General features: G+C 48.4%; 1 long non-coding RNA gene across 1 annotated transcript; it reads right to left on the bottom strand.

Annotated features, from left to right (window-relative positions):
* Positions 1–8,930: 8,930 nt before the first annotated feature.
* On the bottom strand, positions 8,931–16,437 carry LOC135328527 (uncharacterized). Its single transcript, XR_010389526.1, has 2 exons — positions 15,938–16,437; positions 8,931–10,665 (listed from the first exon to the last, which is right to left on the bottom strand). It is a non-coding gene; the product is annotated as an uncharacterized LOC135328527 (long non-coding RNA).
* Positions 16,438–22,312: the final 5,875 nt, after the last annotated feature.

Raw genomic sequence — 22,312 nt, 5'->3', positions numbered from 1 at the left:
TAAGACAGCAGTCCTGCCGGTGACTTTGGCTTGCGTTACAGAGTGGAACTCCTCTGCTGTCCTCGGACGGGAGAAATAACTTGATGGTCTCTGCACAAGGTACTCTCTTAGATCTTTGTTTCTGTGGTGGTTTGCTCTGTGTGTGAATGCAGAGCCCAGTGGTGGGGACTGTGAAAGGCCGGTGGTGTCCTGAGGTGTGACCAGGTGTAGTTCTTGTATGCCAACTATATTGTTTGTACTGCCAGGAGAATGAACTCCTGGAGTGGAAACCAGGCTGTCCCGCAGGGAAAAGTTGTTGCCTTGTCTTTTCAAAAGTTCTGCTCCCTGGGCTTTTAAATTTTATTTTGTTTAATTTTATTTTTAAAAGCAAAAAGTGGCTAAGGGAAAGAAAGCACAAACAATTTCCTTAGTGACTAAGTTCTCCTGGCTTGTGCTATTCGTTAGGGATGCATTTTACACCATCATCTAGATGTGCTGTAGCATTATGTTAGTTGGCTACTCGGGGCATGCAGAGGCCTGCCCTTTTTCCAGGGATGTCACGTCGGTGCCGGAGGCCTCGTTCTACTCACAGCAAAGCTAGATGTGAGCCCTGAGTTCAGCTGCAGGCTCACAGCAGGAGGAAGGGGTTGATTTCTGGTCTGCCTCAAGAAAGTGTTTTTGCTGGCATGAATTTTCTTTGATTCCTTTTTTGTTTTAAGACCATGTGTTCTTTAATTGAAATAAGATACAGAAGTCTCTATGCCATGACTCAATACTGAAGGTCTAAGGCTGGGCAGAGCAAGGTGCAGCCCTCATTGCTAACATACATAATAGTCTTTTGTCTCTGCTTCGTTATGCAACCATAGTGAAATCATTAATGTACTACAGGTAGGTACCAAGCCGAACATTTCTGCTGGGGGCACAGCTTCACTGTATGGGCATTGTACAGGCACACGGTAGTTGCCCTCCGTGAAGGGCTCGCTGACTAAAAAGAGAAAACAGGAAGTAGAAACACAGAAATGCAAAGTTATTGCCAAATACCATGCTTGCATTACTATACCGTGTTCTTCAAGAACATCGCACAAATACCAGCAGGCTCTTATCTCTCCCAAGTAATCCAGTCTTTTTATTTACCCTCAAATTTTAAATAACAGAAAATGAAAGTTTGCTGCTTGCCTATGGACTGCCAATGAGTCCTTTTCACAGTACTATGTTAAGTCTGGAGTTGCTGGTTTGTGGGTGCTTGTTCCTGCATTTAGATGAAACTGCCCAAATGTGTAGCAAACACTAGTGAGGCATAGCCTTGTTGTTTCGCAAGCTATGGCGAATCTTGCTTAAGGAGGTGGCTGTTACCAAAGGGAACAAGCACCTGACTTTGGGATCCCACAGGGGGAATCCTGATACTTGCAGAACTTGTTGTTTCTTTAGCTTGGGCCTAATCGTAAAAGGAATAACATGCCTGTGTCCTGGGTTGTAAATGCAGGGCACACCAATTCCCACCAGTTCTGTTCAACCTCACATTGTTGTTCTTGTAATTTTATACAGGTTCTGTTGTATCCTTAGGCCCAATACAGCTGGCCTCAAGAGGCAATATCTCAGTGCAGGTGCCCTTTTAAAAGATGCCAATATGATGAAAAAGAAAGTGTAAAGCTCTATGGGGAGATGCAGTCTAACTGATTTTTGCAAAAGGGCTGGGTTTCTGGAGGTTGGGTCTGTTGAACATTTCTGCTAGCTGTATGTCACTTCTGTTTTGTAAATTCTGTGGTTCACTGTGCATTTGTGGGAGGTCTTTGATATTTAATGCTAATGTCAGAAGATACCAGCACGTTTTACCTTCTGCTTGCTATGTGAGGGTGGACAATTTTTTGAATGGCAGCAGGGATGTGCGGTCCCCTGGGTCTGTGTTAGTTCCCTGCCATGTGACAAGCCCCCAGGCTGGTAGCTGGGGCAATGGGGCTCATCCATCTCCTAGCGCTCAGGCCGGGACAGGGCAGTGCCAGGCCGGTAGGGGAATATCGACGCTGCAATTTGTCAGGCATGAGACAGATCAGAGCCCAGGTCTGTAGGATGTGGCATAGTGTATTTACATCCTCAGAGAGAAGGGACTACGTCTGTTGCTTTTTCTTATGGAATATCATTCTTTGTGTGTTCGGCTGCTCCTAGCCCAGTGTTTCTTTTTTAATCTCATCAAATGTTTGTGCCCTCAGAGTGACAATGAGGAAAATAAATCTATTTCACTTTGAAGCTTGCAGAGCTAAACGGTGTTTGCATCTCCAGGTTTGGTCTCGGAAGTGAAGGCTGTTGAAAGCTGAGCGTACTCAATAGCTTTTGGAAAGTCCTAGATAAAGGATATGTCCTTTATTCTTGTTCCTTCTCTGTCTTTTCAGCTGTAATTGTACTTTGTGAAAGATATGCTGTGTTTGTGTGTGTATATCTAGCCATAATGTTCAATGTACATGCCTTAGCTAAAAATCTCAGTTTCGCATCCCCTTTTTAAAATATATTTCCTTGCAACGGTGGCATCTGGGGTTTTGGAGTCAGAAAGATGTTGTGTTAACCAGAGAATGAAAATCATTAAAAGGAATTTTTTTTGTAGCATTTCAGGTCTCTTAAGCAAAGGTTACTGAGGGTCAGTTAATTCAGTGCTTGACTCCTGTAAGAGATCTTAGGCATATAAGAGCAGCCAAAAATAGCCCCTGGGAAGGTCAGAGAAGGCACCTTTTCTGCATGTGGATAGCTTTGCATTTCTGACCCGAGACATCTATATGTTTTATGTTAAGCAAGCATGGCTACAAAGAAAAGAGGCTACTAAAATGGACTTGGAGTGCAGCTAGAGCCTGTGTAACATGTTCCTTATTCATATGAACCTTTTGAAACTGCTGTTTGCCTTGGAGATTTTTCCATACATGAAATGGAGAGAACCTGTGTTAACTTCTAAAGAACACTTTAAACTGAGCCTAGCCAAATAAAGGCTGGATTCAAACCGTAAATAGATGAAGAGCAGCAAAAGGGGCCCTTATGTTCTAAAATGGAGTCGCAGGCTCACATCCAAGTGATTTTAAGCTTCTGAATGACCCTGGAGTCAGGAAGGAATTTCAGCTTGTCAGACTGAATGTTCTCTCTCTCTTGATATCCACATGCTGAGACAGAGTTTGCAAGAAGCTTTTATAGCAAATACCAAAGTCAGAGCCACCGCAGAACACTTTAAATATTGAATAGGCAAGAGCTCATGCAAGAGGGAAAGGCTTTGCATTTTCCTGCATATTAATCTCCCCCCCCCCCCCCCGCCTCCTCCTGCCCAAATCCCCTCAGTTAATCAGGTTATGTTTGCCCTATTTCACCCAGGGAGTAAGCAGAATGCAGTGTTGGTAGAAATGGAGGAAAGGAAGGAGGAGAAGGGCATGCCGAAAGCAAAAGTGGGTCGAGGATGCTCCAGAGATGAAAGGTGCCCTTTGGCAGGGTTCCTGTAATCGCTCTGGGATGCTTCAGGCTGCGTGATGTCTCTGCAGCCCGTCACACTTGCTGACACGCATGATCTTGCCTCGCAAGCTATGTGCAAAACGACAGAGAAGGGATCTTGTCTGTCTGGGCTCAGACTGGAGGCACTGGCGGTCTCCGTGACCAACAGCTTCGTCCACAAACGCTCACTCGACCAGTGCATTTCAGCTAGGAGTCCATAGCAGGAGGTATCTGATGCCCGTGGGGGAGTCCTGCCTAATGTTTGCCTGAAGCGCTGTGATTAATTTGAGGCGGGGGGGAACAGAGAAGCCATTTGTGCCGCATGTATCAGCGCAGTGATGCAGCCTTTAATTCTTGCTGTGCTCGTCCTCTTGGATGCATGGCTGCAAGCTACAGAAATACAGCACAGATGGACCCGCCAGAGTGAAGCGTAGCTATGAGGAGCACGCTGCCGGCATTGCTGACCTGCTGTGCTTTTGCGCCAGGTTGTGTTGGTGAATCTAAGTTTCCTTTAGGTCTGGTGATCCTAGACTTCAGCTCTGAGAGTGCTGAGATTTGGGGGTTCTTTATGTGGATGCATGCTTTGGAAATGCTTTTGTCTCCCATTATAATGGACAATACCAAGTGGGGAGACTGAAGTGCAAAGCTCTTCTGTGGCCTGTGTGTAGACCCAAAATTTGCACCTGAAACCCTTCCTGAAACGTGAAGAACTGTGTGCTCTCAGGTCTGACTTTGGGGGACCTTAATAGGAGAGGGTAAACGTTGATGGGAGAATTGGGTGCAGTGACTTGGGTTTTGGGAGAGTGGCGAGTACTTTAGAAGGGTGTAGATCTGCAGGTCTGCATCTGCATTCTGTATTTTGAGGTTAAATTTATCCACAAGCTCAAAACCAAACCTTGCTAGATCACATCATGGAGCTTGTGGAGTTTACACTTAACTTTGCTTCTCTAAGACTGATCCTGGCTGAGGATCAGTTGAATGTCGGCCTACGCTTGCATTTCAGTTTCGCCAGGAAGTGCCAAGCCACACAAGCCTTGCCTGACTCAGTCCTGGGTGGCAGCAGCTTTGCTCAGACCTCGTCGTGTGTTTTTCCATTGAGACCCATGTATTAATTAGAAGGGATTTTTAGTGCCCCTCCTTGCTAACAGTGGGGATCAGAGATGTTTTTGTAGCTCAAAGCCAGGCAAATGCTAAGGCGTTATTCTTCCAGAAGCGTAAGCATTGGCAGATGCAGACCTGAGCTAGTAAATCCTGGAGCCGCGGCATGATTTTACACGTTCCTTGGCGCACAGCAGTGCTAACTGGATGGCCACAAGCTCCTGTTCCTACACGAATGAAGGCAGGCAGGAAACGAATACCCGGCAGCTGGCGCAGCAGTTCTTGTGCATGCGAGGCTGCGGAGAAAGCGAGGTGGAGCAAGCCCCAGCTGCGGGAGAGCCAGGCCTAAGCTGTGTGGGGATCTCGGGCACCCCGTTCCTGCTGGGCAGAGCTTGCTGGTGAGGCTGTGTTCATGGCCCGTGTCCAGGACTTGCTGATGCTGCGAGATAGTGCGCTGCCAGGGCCTGGCTGCTTGTCGCTGAGAGATGCTGGATGTTGCAGAGGGCTTGCTGTGCTTGGGCCTCCTGCCTGCGCTCCCGTTTTGCGATAGCGAAAGCAGGAAGGCTGAGTTGCTCTGCAGGGCTGCCGTTTGGTTTAACTGCAGTAGGTGGGAGGCGGCGATCGCGGCATCCCCAGGCAAGAGCGACAGTTGGCTGCACGTACGTGAGGAAGCGAGGGGCTGGAGGCGAGCTGTGCAGGAGAGGCTTTGCGCCGGCGCTAGGCGCGCTCTGTGCGTGGGAGCAGCCTCGGGAGCAGATGGTTAGCGGCCCCCTCGCTGCAGGCTTAGCCTGCTCCCGCCGCAAGTTTTGTGCAGGGAGAAGGGCACTGTGCCCTTTGCGGGAGGACAGCAGGGCGCGATGTGACAGCCTGGAGGCTCACCCGAACGCGGGGGAGGCTGCGGCTGGCTCGCAGGATGAGCGACTGTGCGAGCCAGACACACCTCCCGCTTTCCTCTGCGGTTTGACCTGAAGAGCAGATCTCATGAACTGTTTACAGGTTAACAGGAGGCCTTTTCTGCACCTCTCCAATACTGCGAGGTGCAAAGCCCTGTCAGTTGCATAAATAAATGTGTCGTTTCCTCCCCCTCCCTCCCCCAAGTAGGGCCCAAAATTACATGAATGGCTTAAAAGTGTGAAGTTGCCACCTAGTGCACTACTTTTTACAAGATCCCAGGGCTCCAGGAGGTGGAGCTTGAAAGAAAGCCACAGCAGTTGCTCAGCTCTGGTAGCCCTGGCAGGAAGCCGAGAGGCGATAACCTTAGCTGAGAAGCTGGGGAGGAGGAAAGGCTGTCGCAGCGGCTCTGCTGTCTGCCTCGGTGCCCTAGCCCGTGGGCACGGCTGCTGGCGTGTCCCAGGGAGCTGCGTGTTGCAAACACACAGCTCCTGCTGTGCACAGCACTCAAATCGCGTGGGGTGATTACCGGACCGCTGAGAGAAGCATGCAAGCACTATATGTGTTAAATCATACACACTACCACCCCCCAAAAAGCCCACCATTCACATGAAAAATCAATACTCAAAGTAGGTTCAGAATCTGGCTCCCCTGTTTTGCTTTTAGATGAGAAAGAAATGGGAAGTTTAGATGTGAGGAATCTTGAGAATATCTGACTCTTGGAAAAAATGAAAGTGGAATGTGATAGACATATCAAGCAAGCACTGACTAACACTTTTTATGAGTATTAATTGCAGTAATAACTGTATGAAGGGGGTGGTTTGCACCTCCAGTAGGGTTATGTGGAAGAAGTGGGTTCTTGCTTGTTCAGAAACAGGTTTAATTTGATAGGGTCAGTGGCTGGACTGACCTCTGAATAAAGGACAGTTATGTTTTTAACCATTTAAGACATTAGGCATCTAATACATTGAAGGTGTGATTCTGCAGAAAGTACTGGTACAAAACACTGATTAAAGTCAGGGCTTTAAGTAAATTTTTAGGATAGGTGATGACTAAGTGGGATGAATCTGGCCCACGTAGAGTTCAGTGCAAATCTGTTGGGCTGGAGCATCTTGACTAATATGAATAGGATAACTCTAATGTAAAATCTCTCATCCTTTCCTGTACTGTTCTGCTGAACGTATCATGTGCAATTTGGGGAGTGAGGGACAAAATAGTGGGATTTAAAATGTAACTCATGATATTAACATCTCAGTTCTTGATGTCCAGTTTGAGGTACCTTACAGTGATCAGGTTCTTGGAAGTTGGACGTTTCATGTCTCAACAGCCCATACTTCCTCTAAATATAGCCTTTTTAAGGTGATTTGTGTTGTTTCCTTGAAAATTAATATCCCCCGTTAGACTTACCCTTTTTGGGAACTTGCACAGAGCAGGAAGCTCCCCCTTCCATATGGAATTGCGAATGTAGGTGTGTGGTACCATCGGTAGATGCTTAGTGGTGGCTCATACGTGAAATGGTTTGGTGCATTTTTAGCACTTAGGATTCAAGTGACTTGCCTTTGAGAAAGTAGCTTTGAGAAATTCTGAGTTGTGTGCCAAATGAAGAGAAATTGCCTTTGGGTATGATTTTTATCCTTTCGAGGCTATAACACTTTCAAGTTCCTGTGAGATGAGATTAATCACTGATATCTCCATTGGTAAAGAAGTAGCAGGAAGAAATTTTTTCCCCCCAAAGTATCAGTGTTCTGTCAAAGCTACCTGCAAATGCCTGTAACCACAGCCCTGTAGCTGGACTAAAGATGCCATTAAAGGCCTGCTATATGGACTATTGCTCAAGACCTTTAATAAGGAAACTAGTCTGATAGGGAAATTAGTTTGAACTTTGTGCTGATGCCATTTCCTGGCTGTGTGTAACTTGTTATTATCACAGGCAAATAAATATAGGGGGGAAAAAAAACATACTCTACAGTAAGATCAGTCATTGGACTCTGTGCTGCTTGACAGAGTGGTTGCAAGTGTGCAACCAATATTTCAAGGTTAAAAAAGATTTCCCTTAGGAATTCTTCTATAAACTGTATAAATCTAATGAGCATTAGGGCTGCTTTGGGAGGTACTCACACAGGTTACCTTCCATCTAGTGAAGGCAGTTGCGCTAGGGCTCCTTCTTTGGCTAACCAAGAGAGGCTGTTACGCTGAATCACACTGAAGAGCTGAGACTAATCTCTTGTCGCCTTGGCTGGGTTTTCAACCATTTTGGTTTGGGAGGCCCTTGGAGAGTCCCCTGTGTGTGTGTGAATGCTTACATTGCAAATAGAAGATGGGCTTGATTTTTCTTGAGACTTCTCATGAATCTCTTGGAAGTAGCCTGTGGACCTTCAGGGGTCACAAATATAAAACTATAGCTTCAAAGGAGCCATCTTCCATGAGCCTGAAAAGGAGCCCAGCCTCAACGAGCTAAAGTTAGCCTTTGTGAACATTTCTCTGGCCTTTCTTCTCTTTCACTCCATCCCCTACTAGGGAGCCTTAAGTAGCCTTAAGTAGAGGTCTGAAGTCAGGAACTGCTTTTAAAAAAATTAGTCAATCCTTCTGGGGCGTCTTGCAGAAAAACTAACCTCTGTCACTAGCCTTGATCCAGGAAGCTTTGAATTATTTAGATCACATCTTGCAGATAATGCAGAAAGTTTGTGTTTGGGAGAGTGCCCTCAATTTTGGGTTGCATTAGGTAATCCTTTTCTTTAAAAAGTTGAATGCTGATTAAGGGCAGCTGAAGGGCTCTCTTTGACCACTGATACCATCTTTTGATTGCATAAATATTCTTAACAATTGATGGTGGTCAGTTGATGGGAAATGGCATATCTAAAATGTTGACCCTGTTTGTTTTTTTATTCTTCATGCCATTATTTTTGTATTCCAAAGCAGCTGTACAAGTTGGGTGTTCAGCTAACAAGGTTTGGACCTGTGCTGCCCAGTTAGGCCTCAGCTCTTGGCAAGTGAAGTCAGTAGCAGGATGGCCCTGGGGTCGAATTTTTAAAGAACTAATAAGTATTTAATCCTTCTAAGTGTCGTGGGAGTTAGATGCCCAAATACTTGGTTATGAACCTGGCTGGATAGCGGGGAACTGCGTACACAGCCTGTGACTCCAGCTCGCGCACCAGCACAGCCATCTGGACGTGTCGCAGGGCTTTCGTAGCTGCCTATGTCTGCGGGCCTCATGCAGAGCACGTGTTGCTTTAGCGTGGCACTTCCTAACGCGTGGCCTTTTCTAAAGGAAGGAGGAGTTGTTACACTAATGAGCTGGAAGATCTGAAAATGAGAGTAATATGAAATATTTGCCCAGTCTATTCATGTGAAAGAATGAGTTACTGCAGCTACCCCGATACCGCCTGGTGCTGCTGGAGGAACAAATTCAGGCAGGAACTTGCCCCATTGCTGCTGGGAAGAGAAAGCAGAAGTGGGCATTGCTGCGGCCCGAAGAGTGAAGGGAGAGAAACATCACACCAATATGATGTGGAATCAAGCTCCGTTTATTCAATTTTCCGGCTAAGCTTTATGCATACATTTTTTCCTTAGTCATGCTGCATGCGCAAAAGCAGTGTTCTTCATTGGCCGATAGCAAACTTCATGCCTTGTCCACTCGCCTTTCTGCTGGCTCTGATTCGTTGGAGTGCTTCTTTCTCAACATCCTCTTGACATTTCATACTTCCTGCTAACTTCTTTATTTCCGAACACTTCCTCTTTCCTTATGGTCGGCAAGGACGTTTCGTCCTTGTTAGCAATCCTTAAATTCTCTCATATACATTCAGCATACCTAAAGCCCCAGCATCTCCCCCTCTTTTTTCAAAAACAGCATGGCTCATGGCTTGCAAGCGGCTAACAATACAGCGCAAGATACAAGGTCCTATCAATAAAGTAATCAAGATCAGAACACAGGGTCCCATAAACATCATCACCAGACTGCGAAGCTATCCTCCGATTCCCAGGCCCCTCAGCCACCCCTTTATTCCTGTGTCTTCTGTTAATGCGTGCAAACCCTTTCGCATCTGTTCAATTCTTGAGTGAATCGATTCAGAATGATCAGAAAGATTCATACAACACATACCTTCAAACTCATCACACCCATGTCCCTGGGCTAATAACAGGAAGTCTATAGCTGCTCGATTCTGTAGTACCGCGTGATTCACACTCTGTACATCCTGCGATAACATATCCAGAATAGCTGAAGTTATATTTAATTCATTTCTCGTCCAGCATGCTATTTGTTTGGCAAGCGCTAGTGACTTCGCTGCTGCCAGCCCGGGGATAAAAAGGGATGACAAAAAATTTTTAGTTTTAGACCAAAATTGAGGGTCACCAACTTCTTCACACTTTAACTCATGCACAGATCTTTCTTGTCTAGTCTTCTCGATTTTATTTGCCCAACGCATGAGGAGGGAAATATTAGGATGAAAAAGTGACAATTTACCTAAATAACAAGGTCCACCTTGAGGAGAAGCTGGAATGCCATTCCAGGCACGATCCCCACAAATCAGAAAGATTCCTGGTGGGAGGGCTTTAGGCGTCGTTATATTGCTCCCATCACAGCTACTATATAAATCTTCAAATATTTCTGAGGGGTTTAAAACTGAATTCAAATTGGCCCACTTACTACTAGGTGTATTTATTAAACTGCTGTTGCCCGGGAGGAAGGACAACCAGCCACCGCCAATAGTAGCATTACTAGCGTTCACACTTCCAAACAGGTCTAGCTCTTCTGGGGGAGATGTTAAACTTTCGTTTAAGGCTGATATAAGGCAACATTGTACACTGCCATCAGACAGTTTTTGGTTTGTATTTACTCCAGTACCCTGTTGCCCACATGTCTGATTGACGTGGGTATAATTGTCATATACTATTTTCAGGTATCCTTTAAATTCGTTTATATTCCATACCGGCACTCCGATCAAACAGGTGCGAAAGGGGCTTCTTACACTACTTAAGCTTAGGCAAAAGGCTGGTTGTTTGGTTACATTTGCGATGGTTACCCAAATATTACCAGGATCATTACTGAGCTTTGGCAAAAGTGTTGGGTTCCCCTGGACCCCTAGGATAAAAGTGCTGATTAATAATACAAAGTTCATTCTGCTTAGTCTTGGTTATTTTCCGTTGCTTGATGTTCTGCCTCCCCTTCCTCCGTCCGTTCTTTGGTTTTCTGCAGTTTCGGCTTCACCCACTTGGCTGGAACCCACCGTGGCTCTGCATCTGAAACGACACAAGCATATCCTCGACCCCAAGTAAGCAACTTATACGAGTCATCCCAATTCCTTTTTACAGGGTCCCAGACACTCACTGGGATAAAAAATTTCGAAAAGTCAGCTACGTTATCTCCTAAGTGATGTCTCATGGGCACCTCTTCGGCCCCATGTTCCCCTACTACATTTTTCCAATTTAGGACATGACATACTTTCATAAGAACATTCTGGGGGGAAAATTCCCCCTCTTTTTTCAAAATGGCAACTAAGCGTTTTACATCTTGATGTCGGCGTTCAATTATGGCTTGTCCTGTACTATTATAGGGGATGCCTGTTTTATGTTCAATTCTCCATTCAGTCAGGAATTGCTTGCATGCCTTACTTGTATAGGAAGGGCCGTTGTCTGTCTTAATGACTTGAGGTCGACCTAACACAGCGAAGGCTGCTAACCAATGTTGTTTTACATATTTAAATGATGTAGAGGGGGCCGCCGTGGCCCAAACTGCTTTACTACAGGTATCTACGGAAACGTGCACTTGCTTCAGGCGACCAAAGGATGATAATTCCGTTATATCTGTTTGCCAGACTTGCCGTGGCTGCAGTCCACGCGGATTCGCTCCTCCTGCCTGCAGGGGGGCTGCCCGAGCACAATCTGGACATGATGCTACTATGGTTCGTGCTTGATCTTTTGAGATGTCAAATTTCCTTTTTAATGCACGGGCTGACTGGTGGAAGAAGGCATGCGACTTTTCAGCCTGACTGAGGGGTTATTTTCTCTATAGGGGATGAAACCAGCTTATCAATTTGATAATTGCCCTCTGTCAGCACTCCTGGAACATTCGTATGACTTCTAAGGTGAGTGCTCCAGAGAGGGTGTTGCCTTTCCGCTAACAGGCCTTGTAGCTGAATCAACAGGACCATTATATTCTCGTTACTTATTCGCCCTTAATACGGCATGTTCTAACCTGGGTAGAATTCCTGCAACATACATAGAATTGGTAACCAAGTTTAGGGGTTCATTATGAAACAGGCTAACAGCCATAACCACAGCATTGAGTTCTAAAACCTGAACAGAAACTCCCTTTCTGACTGCTGTCTTAGATTTCCATTGCCTTTTGTTCAACCAGGCACACCTGAATTTACCCGTTTTTCCGCTAGCATCAGTAAACACAGTTCTGGCCTGAGTTAATGGCGTTGAAACTACTATCGGACGTTCTTGTAACGTTAACAATGTTTTAAACAATGGGTGTGCTGGATAGTGTACACTAAGCTGGATTCCTATAGTAGCTATTGCGAATGTTATGTCTTGTAATGTCCACATTTCCAAGATTTCCTGAGTCTTCCAAGGGACATAAATTAGAGACGGCTCTTTGCCAAAAACCAGCCGCGTTCGTTTCCTGGCCTTTAATAATAATGATGCTACCGCTTCCACAGGGGATTGCACTGATTGAGGTGGCTTGGATGCCGGAAAAACCCACTCTAGTATGCACATTTCCTTCTGATCCTTTTGTAAAATTATGGCCGATAGATCTTTTGGTTGCTGATAGATGGCAATGTGGAGCGGTAAGCAAGGTTGATATCTATAAGTCTGACTCTGTGCGATTTTCTTTTCTATTTGTTCCAGAGATTTAAGCGCTTTTGCGTTTAATGTCCTAGGGTCTGTAGGGCTAGATGAGTTCTGTAAGAGTTCCACCAAGGGGGCCAATTCCTGATTTGAAATACCACACCACGGTCGTATCCATTGAATGTCCCCTACAAGTTTCTGCACGTTATTAACATTCTGCACCTCTGGATGAAGCTGTAATTTGTTTGGCCGAATCCGCGTTTCGGTGACTGTCATCCTAAGGTAGAGCCAAGGTGAAGTGCGCTGGACCTTCTCTTCTGCTATCTTAAGTCCATATTTCTCTAATTCCCGCTGAAGTTTCTCCTCGGCTTGCTTAGGGAGCGGCTCCTTTGTGGCTATTAAAATATCGTCCATGTAATGGTACACAATCGCCCTTGGGAAACCTTTTCGCCATTGTCTTAAAGCTAGATCCACATACCATTGACAGATTGTGGGGCTATTCTTCATGCCTTGTGGTAAGACAGTCCACTCATATCGCTGTGTTGGGCCACTGTTATTTACCTTTGGAACACTAAACGCGAATCTTTCCGCATCGTCTGGGTGTAGTGGGATGGAAAAGAAACAATCTTTCAAATCTATGACCAACAGGTGCCAATCTTGTGGCAACGCTGCTGGAGATGGTAAACTAGGTTGCAATGCTCCCATGTCTTTCATTACTGCGTTCACCGCGCGAAGATCGTGTAGTAGTCTCCATTTCCCTGACTTCTTTTTTATAACAAATACTGGGGTATTCCAATTGCTGGTAGAGGGACGAAGATGACCCAGCCTTAGCTGTTCTTCCACCAGTTCTTGCAAGGGCTCAAGTTTGTCGTTGGTGGGCGGCCACTGGGCTACCCAAACAGGCTCATCAGTAAGCCATTGTATTTTCAATGTGGGTAGGCCCTTTTCCCCAGTGGCCGCCCCACAAAAGGATCACTAGTTAGCTGGACGCCCCATTGAGAAAGTACGTCACGTCCAAGGATCCAGAGGGGCATATCCATAACATAAGGCTTCACCCAGGCTACATTTCCTTCCTCATCTAGTATTTGACACCAGTCTTCGCTTTGTTTAGTAGCCTGGTTTCCGCCTATACCTGATACGGTATCCACGGTATTAGTGAGCCGCCATGAAGGTGGCCAAAATTTCAAGGGGCAAATAGTAATGTCCGAGCCCGTGTCCATCATCATTGTAATTTGTGACAGGCTCATCTCCTCCTGTAGAGAAGCCTGCCGCTGTCGTATAACCACTTTCCTTTCGGGTCGAGTCGGTCCGATCCTTTCGGTAAATAATACTAAATTGTTTCCAGTGCTGCCAAACTCCTTTTCCCCACGGTCAGTAGAAGCCCTTACTGGCGCTTGTCCCTTAAATGGAATAAGCTGAGCAATCTTGCTCCCTTGAGGAATGGTCACAGGGGGAGTAAATACCTTGATCATAACCTTTATGATCCCGTGATAATCTGCATCAATCAGTCCTGGCAACACAAATATTCCCTGATGACTAATTGAAGATCTTCCTATAAGCAATGTTGATAATTCGTGGCCCAAAGGGTCCTTTGCGGTGGTCTCAACCACCTGCACTTCGCCGTTCGTTATGCTTATTGTTCTTGCCAGGGCCACATCGACCCCGGCGCTTCCTGAGGTGGCGGTTGCCAATTGATTGAGGCACCCTGATGTTTACTGAGGCAGGGTGCGCTGAGTACTTGTTCGCCGCGCTCGGTCCGTGGCCCCGGCCGTTTCCCGGTTCCATCAATGGAGTTCCGTCCTTTTTGTATCGTGATCGGCAGTCCCTAGCCTTGTGTCCAAATTTATCACATCTCATACAACTCCCCGCGAAACCCGAGGCAGGGCCTGGACGCTGCGGCTGGGTATTTCGCCGGGGGCAATCCTTTTTCCAATGCCCCGGCTGCCCACAATTGTAACAGTTGGGTGTGGAACCACGGTGCCCTCTTCCCTGATTCCCCTGCTTTAAAGCCACCGCTAGCGCTTCGGCGTGGATTTTTGCCCTTTGCTTTTCATCCTCCCATGGTGTCCGCGAACAGGCTTCCACAATTTGCACGATCGTGGATGCCGGAGGTAGAGTGGCTATTATTCTCTTACAACTGTCATTTGCATTCTGCACTATTATTTCCTTGACCATAATGGTCTTCATATCTGCTGGTACATTTGGTGCTGCTTCTACTGCTTCTCGCACTCTATCAACAAAGTTCAAAAACGGCTCGCCTGGTTTTTGTAAGATTTTTAAATAAGGGAGCGTTGGCTTTCCCACTTGGGGTAGAGCTGCAAAAGCCTCCAAGGCGGCAGCTTTCGCTTGTCCTAACACTCGTGAGTGTAAAGCAGCCTGTCTCTGTGGGTCCCGGTATTCCCCGGAGCCCATCAATTGCTGTAGAGTTGCCAGACGTAAAGGATCACCTTGGGGGAGATCAATGTTATCTAATTGATAATTCTCTAAAATTTCTTGCCATTTAGTCAAAAAGAAATTATAAGAGGTTGGACCGAGCAACGTTTCCATCAAGGCCCGAATATCCGTGGGGACTAACTCCTGATACTTGAACAGAGCTTGTATTTGGCGCTGAACTAAAGGGTTGTCTATGCCATAACTCATAACCGCATTTTGCAGTTTCTGTACCAAATTCCAGTTCAACGCCCGCCACTCACGTCTGTTCTCTGTCACAGTCACTGGGGCAGATAACAACAGTGTAAGCATAAATTCTCCTTCTAAATTAGCATTAGTTACTATTCCCCTCCATCGGGAACCATGATCGAAATTCGGGTCCTTTGGGGGGCTAGAAAAACTCGACGGCTTGGGAGGTGCTGCACCACCGGGATTTTTATCAATCCACCCTTCCAGGGCTTGCAGGCTGTCCTTGATAGCTTTAGAAGCGCATTCATATAGCTCCGTCCGCCTGGACTTAGACGCCCCCCCACCTATTCGTTTCATCTCCTCCAGGACTTCTAGCATCAACTGTTCATGCTTCCTGAGGTCCTCCGCTCGTCTATCATTTTCCGGGGGCAGTGGTATCTGTGAGGGGTCAATGTCCATTACCTCTGCAGTAGGTGGAGCACTGGGCTGGCCAGGCACATAAGGGGGTATTAAATCATCAAACATTCTCCCATGCCAGACAGGTGCAGCCACGGGAGGCCGAGAAGATTTAGGGGGAAGGGGTGGTCCGTCACTCAACACCTCCCAGCTAGTTGAACCCCCCGATTTTGTAGATTTGACGTCTAATTCCTCTTCAGGCTCCGAGTCGCCTGCTACGAGATCATAGGGATTTTTGTCCGAGTCTCCTTTCGCTGGTGAATCCGCTTGTTCTATTACTTGAACGGCTAAAATGGCATTTCGCATAGCACCTGCTACTGCGGCATCAGCCTTAAGAGTTTGTAACATTAATCGCACGGTCCGGTATGTTTGAGCTAGCTGTTTTGACCCGCTTGTACCTGACTGGACGCTTTCCCAAAGTTCTTCCCCTACTCCTCTCCAGTGAGTATTATCAAAGAGCTGTGAGGTATCTGTAATCAAGCCTCTTCGTCTACACCAGAATAATAAATCAGTAAGTTCTGGTCGTGGTAGCTTATGCTGCGTTTTTTCTGCTAATTTCATCAGCCCATCTATGGCTGCCTTTTCAGTCGCTGATACAGCGTTCCCCATCCCGCACTCCGGATCACTTATCCGCCTGACTCACCGGTCAGCTGAGGCCTCCCAGCGCCGTGCGCTGCCCGTCTCTCTCGGACGGCCGGGATCATCCACTCTTCGTCTCTCGTCCGCTTTTCGTCCTCACAGAGGCGGTATCACGTCGGGGTCACCAGATGCTGCGGCCCGAAGAGTGAAGGGAGAGAAACATCACACCAATATGATGTGGAATCAAACTCCGTTTATTCAATTTTCCGGCTAAGCTTTATGCATACATTTTTTCCTTAGTCATGCTGCATGCGCAAAAGCAGTGTTCTTCATTGGCCGATAGCAAACTTCATGCCTTGTCCACGCGCCTTTCTGCTGGCTCTGATTCGTTGGAGTGCTTCTTTCTCAACATCCTCTTGACATTTCATACTTCCTGCTAACTTCTTTATTTCCGAACACTTCCTTTTTCCTTATGGTCGGCAAGGACGTTCCTTAAATTCTCTCATATACATTCAGCATACCTAAAGCCCCAGCAGGGCATGAGCAGTGAAGCTTGCAGTTTAGATCCTGGCTTTGTTTTGAGCTGATCTTTTTAAGGAGTCAAAGATGTGTCCTGTTTTGGCAGTGTCGCCTGGCATTCGGAGTTGTACAAGGCAGTGGCCGGCTGTGTCCATGTTATCAGACCTTGTGTAGTAAATAGGGGGCAGATCCATAGATGAAAACAGTTGATGCTGAGGACCTGACATGTGTGCTGCAGGTTTAACTTCTGTCTAGCTCTAGTCCAGTCCTGTGGACGGACACCCACCAGGGGCTGGAGTTCATTGCTGGTTTAGTTTCAGATGAGGGAAATCTGTTTGCATGCTCCGAGACTGCCTCATGATGTGAACCAAAGCTCGGTAACCATGAACAGCGGGGAGATTTGCTTCGAAAGTGTGTTCCTGGTGGGAATAAAATCCTAGCGTAGGTTCACCCCGTACCCAGGAGCTCAGAGCTGTGTTGTGTAACGCAGCAATGAGCGCTTTTGAGATATCTAATTACAGTATCAGATTCTGCTCTCAAATAGATTGATATTTAGTGTTTCAAAGGGAGGTGTGTTTGGGGGAGAGAAATAGCGAAATAACTTAACTGCAGGTTAGGCGGTAGTGTGGCTGCTATAGAAGCCAAGCTGCCTTTCTCGCGAGCTGTGCAGCCTGTGCCCTGACGTGGTGGAGCAGCCGCTGGCCTGCAGAAGTGGAGCAGTGTTACATAACGGGAGGAGACGGCTCAGCCAGGGCTGGAGGGGAGAGATGTTCTTGCCGGGGCAGAGCGCGCACAGCCAGCGCTTTAATGTAGCATCTCCGGGCACGGCAGTGCTGCGTCCTTTGGAATTAAATAGCAGCCTGACTAGGACAGAAACAAGGCTGAGTGGTGGGGTTTTGGCTCATTTCTGTGAGCCTTCCTTGCTTGTTTCCGTGAGCTTTCTTGTGGCCAGGAAAGCATTGGGTAGTCCTACTTAGAGGTCTGAAGCATGATGCTCTGTCCCGTGAACCTCAGTTTAACTGTGGAGTGAAACAAATTGTTAGGAAATTAGCCACTGTATTGTAACGAGGAGCTTTTCTATCAAATGCTTGTTCCAGTGCAGGCTTCCCTGTCTCAGCCAGCTTTCCTGCTACTGCGGCTGTCACTTTGAATGCTCGTGTGGGCAAAGGTTTCTTTGAGCAATGGGGCAAGTCGGAGCCCTCCTGCCTGCTGGCAGGACCTGGTTCTGCCTGCCTGGCGCCAGCTGCAGCCTGTGTCCTCAGGAGAGCACCAGGCCTCCGAAGCCACCTTTGCCAGAGCCAAATTCGGACTGGTGAGAGGCAGTGAGAGGTGCTGTTACGTGCTGTGGTGTCTCGTGTGCTGCAGATCCAGAAGCGGGGGCTGCGTAGGTGAGTGCCCATGTCGCAGAGCTGCCGCGGCACCTGCGGAGATGCCGGCAGGGGACTACGTGTCAGGGCAGCGTCGCTCACCCTTCCTGCTTGCGTGCCTGCCTGCCTCCCTAGGAATATGCTATTCCTGAAATGTAGGCCAGTGCTTCATAAGCATGTCTCATCCTTTGCTTGAGTACAGCAAACAGCTGCAGGGTGGCAGGGCCAGGTTTTGCTCCCAGATGGCGTGATGTGGTAAATTTGCTGAGAAATAGTGCTGTGCAGCAAGAGAGGTTTTTCTGGCTGGCCTCCAGGCACAGTCCAATACAATCACTGAGCCCCATTGTGGCTGGACCATGCCTTTAGGCCACCTTCGCTTCCATCCCAGGTGGCAGGGGAATTAGCTGCTTCCTCTGTGTCTTTCCCCCAGGTTTTGCACGTTGAAAGAGTCCTAGATGTGGGGCTTGGGGGTCAGCAGCACTGCGTTGTGGCTCCCGCCCAGCCTGGGCACCGCAGGGAGCTCCCAGGGAGTGGGTGCACCTTGCAAGGCTGTGGGGAGAAGCGGCCTTGGGAATCAGGCTGTCTGCGCTTAGCAGGGTGCAGGGATCAAGGATGGGCTCTGCTGGCCATGCTGCCGAGGCACGCATCTCGTCTCACGCTTCCTCCAGAGCCAGCAGCCCTGAGGCTGCGTTCCCATCTCAGTCCCACAAAAGGCAATCGCTTCCCCAGGAAAACTGGGGGAGCAGAGAGGTGACGGAGCGGCTCTTTCCCTTCATCTTCTGGTGGAGCAAAGCAAGAGATGTGCTACTGAGATCACTGTCACGGTACTCCTCTAAGATGGGGCTGGGGATTGCCAGCCCCACAGGTAGGGGAATGGGCACTCTTTCCATGTGCCATAGTATGAAGGGTGCTTGGCAGTGAGCCAGGCTGCCTGTGGTGCGGCTGGGGCGGGAGGTTTGAACCTGCGGTTGGAGGTGTCCCTTCCCTCGAGGGAGAGGTCAGCACCACGGAAGCTGCCAGCAGTCTCTGCTGGCTCTCCAGCCTGGAAGCAGTCCAGCTGGCCATGATCTGGGATCATCCTCCTTTGTAGGGCTAAGTGGGAGCTGTCTATCTTCTGTGACGAAATCTAGAAATTGCAACCAGTAAGTTTGAATGACATTAGGTGCTTGGTAGGGGGGAAACAGGGAAAAGTGGGCCTTAAGACATCAGATAAAGATCTCTATGGCTTTAGCTGAATAGGACCTTACCTAAGGACCCCAGCTCTCTGACAGCTTGTTCTTACTCTGTTTTATCACGTTAGCCTCTTGGAGCTTACTCAGTCTAAAGTACTGGTTATCACCTGAGCACAGTCATCCCAAAATCCAGCAGTAACTTCTTTGTTCATCTTTGGACTGTTGTATATACATTTGCTTGTGTTGTGGTGTTGAGGGCCTGTGCTCAAGGGAGTGGCAAGCCAGAAAGAGACTGCCGATCCATTTCTGCAGCCTCCAAGATCCCCGTCCGAGGTTGAGGCCCCTGGACAAACACTGCACTGTCTGCTCGAAACAGCACAGACCAGTTCGAGACCTGGTGGTAGAATTTGGCATAGGGAAAGTGGCATTTCGGTGAATTAACGTTGACCAAAGAGTTGGAGAGGAGAATACTGATCTCTCCTGAGTTTTCAATAGTTCCCAGTGTGATTTTTGATGAAGATCAATTCTGGATTAAGGCAGGACCCCTAGTGAAATTGCATTTTCAGTCCAGCTGAGCTCTTTCCTGCCCATCCTCTTCTTGAGGGATGGCTCTTGTCTCCATAACTGCCCCCTTACTCTCCACATCCCTCCCACGTTCAGCAGTGGCAGAGTTGCAGCCATGCCCAGCCACTTGGCGCACACAAGCTAGCAATCTCCTCTTTCACTTTAGGTGGAAGAAGTGCCAGACAGATAAGCCTTGGAAGACTGAGAGAAATCATTTCCTGTGAATGGTCTTTATCAGGCACTCTTTTAGTTTGGCAGTTGGCCTTTGCCACTATTCTTCAAGTTATTTAATGAGATCTCTATAGTCTTAATTGCACCATCTTTAACCAGTCATCCAGCTCCTTGTTATCCCAGCTTATGATACTAATGCTTGGTGTGTTTGGTACTGTGCTCATCTTAACAGCATGAACAGCCACATTCCCGAAATTCTTGGTTTTGGCATTGTGCCAGGGCGTGCATAAGTACGAGCCTGGTTTAACAGAGTGATTTGTTCCCTTGAAGGGCTAGGAAGGCAGAAGGGCTTTAAGGATGTGATTTCCTGAGCTCGTCGGGGCTGCAGGGCAGAAGGAAGCAGTCTGTGTTGGGTGACATAACACCACCGTACAGAGCACGTTGAGAGCACCCAGCCACCGGTGCCACACTGCTGCGAAGCATTTTCACAGTGACGTGGTTTGTGTGGCTTATTCTTGCAAAACAGGATGCTGGGTGCCTGCGAGCTGGGATATCTGCACGCGTGGAGAAAACAAGCAGCCTGGTCTCCCTGCTGGTCCCTCGTTGCTGCTGTTTCTCTGATGATCAGCTCGTGGCTGGGAGGGGAGCTGGTGCATGCTGCCTGCGCAGCCAGCAGGCAGGGATCCACGGCTCAGCCATGCTCAGGCTTGGGGTTATCAGTTAGGAAGCGCGTGACTTTACAACTGATCACTCACTTCCTTGACATACTGTATCTGCAGAAGTAGGGAAAAGGTAGAAACGGGGGGAGTACTCACAGGGAAGTGGGTGCTGTGGGGCTGTTGCCTTGGAGCTGTCAATTCTGATCACGGGACACACCATAAGTCAGATAAAGTTATTATCAACACTCTTATTGGATCCGCCAGTCAGCTGGAGGCAGAGAGGCTGCAGGTTAAGTGGGGAGGTTGTGAACACGCTGCTGTGATTCATGCTACTGTACGGCCAGGAGTCCTGCCTGAGGTCAGCACCTGCTGTGCTGTGTGCAAGAGGCAGCGCCTGCCCCTGGAAGTCTGGTGATCTCTGGCCAGTTCCCAAAGTAAAAAAAAGTGTGTTTGGGTCCTCTCTTCTTAGCAGAAGCTTATGCTTGGGTATGCTCAAGTTCTTCTTTCTTTTTCTGAAACTTGCAGTCAGGGTGCTGCTGAGCTGACGCAGGCTGGCAGTTACAGGGCAGAAGAGGCAGGATCCGGGCATTGCCAAGAGCAGACAACACTCCCGCCTCTGCGGGTTAGGGCCTGCCACGCATGGTTGTGGGGGCCCGCAGGTTGTGCTGGCAGCTGAGTCGTACACAAGGGAGCTGGGCTTCCCGGGCTACGAGGCACTTGGGCGTGGGTGAAGACTTGGGCACCCAGTCAATGTCTGGTGAAGACAGTGCTGCGGTGAAGTGGTGATGGGCAGCCATGTGGGCGAGCGCGAGGGGAAGGACAGGAGCGTGTTCAAGGAGGGCAGTGCATGGAAGTGGGGTAATGCAGCGGTGCACTGAGGGCGCTTCCGCTGCGCGGGGTAATTGTAATGAGGTGCTGTTTGGTCATGTTGTGCCTGTAAATGAACTTGAAAGGGAACGAATAGATGTGTGCAGACATGGACACTCTAGAAAATGAAACCATATGTGGGTTTGGCTGGGGTTTGGGAGATTGCCTTTGAGAGCTTCAGATCTAATTTGTGGGTACTTGAGGGCCGTGGGTGAGACAGTTACAGAGTGCCTTCTCTAGAGGGGATGTTAGCAGGCCAGGAGGACAGGGCCTGCCTATCTCCAGGGTAGTGTTTTCCTTAGGGAAATGCAGATGCCTGAGCTCGTGGAGTAGTTTGGCCTTACCAGGATGAAGGAACACCAGGGTGGGTAGTCCCTGGTGGTGAGAGGACAACCAGTGGGCTGCCAGGGTTTTGATGAGGACGGGAACGTCCATTGTGTGGGAAATACAGCAGCTGAGGGCATACAGACAGGGAAAACGCTAGCAAAGAGCCCCAGCCTTGCCTATGCTTTCTGAGTCATCTTTCATGTTGCTCTTGAAGCCACTGTGGTGCTCTGCAGCCTGGCAATGATCCTAAACCTGGCTCGAGGGCTGGATGGAGGTGAGCTGGCACCAGGTCACCGGTGGGGAGCAGGGGTGCAAACGTAGCAGCCTGCCTGAGCGCGCTCTGACTGCACGCGGCCGCTCGCTGCCTGCAGGGCCTGCTCGCTCTGCTTGCTCCCTGTGCTCCCTCCAGACTGCACAGCTCGCACGGAGGCTGTCCGGCTCCGATCCGGGCCCTCTAGCGGGCACGGCTGGATTTCTGTGGCCCTATTGCTCCTTCGGTCTAACCAGCCTCTCTGGCTGCATCTTCCTGCCTTTGGCTCTTCTCTTCTGCAGCAGACAAAGGAGCCCATCGGGACTTCATACATGATTCTCTATTTATGGTGTTACTAAGGAAAGGGGTGAATTGGCCAGCTCTCAGTATTTCAGACAAGGACTGGATACCTTTTGGGGAGATAATGTGTTCAGAGGTAGCTGAGGTAAATGCAGTGCCCTGAAAAAGAGAGGGGAAGTTGGTAATCCAGTGGCCACAGCCCTTAAACTCTACTGCAGGAGTACATTTGCCAGTAGTTGTCGG

Source organism: Dromaius novaehollandiae, chromosome 5, assembly GCF_036370855.1.
Source record: "Dromaius novaehollandiae isolate bDroNov1 chromosome 5, bDroNov1.hap1, whole genome shotgun sequence".
Taxonomy (NCBI): domain Eukaryota; kingdom Metazoa; phylum Chordata; class Aves; order Casuariiformes; family Dromaiidae; genus Dromaius; species Dromaius novaehollandiae.
The sequence above is the reverse complement of the archived record's forward strand: the minus strand, read 5'-3'. Positions and strand labels throughout refer to the sequence as shown.